Here is a 2138-nt window from a genome sequence, read left to right on the forward strand (position 1 = left end):
TTGGTGGTGATACCTGATGCTCATTCCATTCTCATTCTGTGGGACCCTGAAAGGCAGCCTATTTGGGTTGGATGAGGCTTGCTCTAGAAGCCCAGTAGAAAACTCTACAAGGGACAGAACAGTGAACGACGTTTCCAGAGACAGGTGCCTGACACCACAGAGCCCCCACCTCCATAATTCTGTGACTATAAGTTACACAGACAATGTCCCAAGCTCCTGGAATTCTGACTAGACTCCACCGCCACTGTTACCTGAATGTAGCCAGGTATGCTCCTCCCCACAGTTACCTGGCAACAACAAGATAGTCCAGCCCAGGATGAAAGGGGCTGCTTAGCCCATCCTTGCTCTCTTTAGCTCTCATTTTTCTTACTCTCCTCTCTAGCCCTCCTCTCTCTCTCCCTTTCCCCCTCTCTCCAAGTAGCCATGGCCATTCTCTCTCTTTGTCTCTCTCTGTCTCTCTGTCTCTCTGTCTCTCTGTCTCTCTGTGTCTCTGTCTCTCTGTGTCTCTCTGTGTCTCTGTCTCTCTCTGTCTCTCTCTGTGTCTCTGTCTCTCCCTGTCTCTCTCTATCTCTGTCTATCTCTGTCTCTCTGTCTCTCTCTGTGTCTCTGTCTCTGTCTCTGTCTCTCTCTCTCTCTCTCTCTCTGTACCTTCTCTCCTTCTCTCAGCCTTTCTACCATAAAGCTCTAATCCCATATACTGTTTCTGCTAATCAGGCCCTCAATGCTTGAGCTATAGGATAGCTTTTCCCCAATGATCCGAGCATGTCTAACCTCCCTCTGGAACACCTTCCTGTGTTCCAGTCACAGACCAGATCAAGAACTCTCACCCCAGAGGACAGGTGTCCTCCCAGCCCAGGAGGCTTCTGCCTCAGGTTCCACGGGAGCTACCTTTGTTACAGGACTCCGCAGCAGGCAGTCTGCAGGTGAGAGTGTGGACTACAGAGGCTAGCAACTTCTGGGACAGGCAAGAGCCACAGAGCTCCTGAGGCAGCGCCATTTTCGGCTCCAGACAACGGTCCACCTTCCTGGCCAGAGGATAGGTGTCCAACCAGCCTCGGTGACCTTTGCCTCAGGATCTGCGGTAGCCATCTTGGTTTCAGGACTTCGCAGAAAGCAGAAAGTAGTCAACACAGGGGAGAGTGTGGACTACTGAAACAAAGGCTTCTGTGACAGGCCAAGGCAACACAGCTTCTGGGAAAGATCCTGTTTTGGGCCTTCATCTTCGGCCAGGAGGAGGTCCAAACACCAGATAACTGTGCANCTTCCCTGAAAGAGGAGACCTTGCCTGCAGAGACTGCTCTGACAACTGAAACTCAGAGGAGAGAGCTAGTCTCCCAGGTCTACTCATAGGGGGTAACAAAATCACCAGAGGAACAATCTCTAAACAGAGACAACTATAACAACTAACTCCGGAGATCACCAGATGGCAAAAGGTAAACATAAGAATCTTACTAACAGAAACCAGGACCAATCACCATCATCAGAACCCAGCACTCCCACTTCGCACAGTCCAGGGCACCGCAACACACCTGAAAAGCTAGACCTGGATTTTAAAGCATATCTCATGATGATAGTAGAGGACATCAAGAAGGACTTAAATAACTCACTTAAAGAAATACAGGAGAACACTGCTAAACAAATAGAAGATATTAAAAAGGAAACACAAAAATCCCTTAAAGAATTGCAGGAAAACACAACCAAACAGGTGATGGAATTGAATAAAACCATCCAACACCTAAAAAAGGAAGTAGACAAAATAAAGAAAACCCAAAGTGAGGCAAAGCTGGAGATAGAAACCCTAGGAAAGAAATCTGGAACCATAGATGCGTGCATCAGCAACAGAATAAAAGAGATGGAAGAGAGAATCTCAGGTGCAGAAGATTCCATAGAGAACATCAACACAACAATCAAAGAAAACACAAAATCCAAAAAGATCCTAACTCAAAACATCCAGGAAATCCAGGACACAATGAGAAGACCAAACCTATGGATAATAGGAGTGGATGAGAATGAAGATTTTCAACTGAAAGGACCAGCAAATATCTTCAACAAAATTATTGAAGAAAACTTCCCAAATCTAAAGAAAGAGATGCCCATGAACATACAAGAAGCCTACAGAACTCCAAATAGACTGGACC

Source organism: Mus caroli, chromosome X (assembly GCF_900094665.2).
Source record: "Mus caroli chromosome X, CAROLI_EIJ_v1.1, whole genome shotgun sequence".
In the NCBI taxonomy this organism is placed as follows: domain Eukaryota; kingdom Metazoa; phylum Chordata; class Mammalia; order Rodentia; family Muridae; genus Mus; species Mus caroli.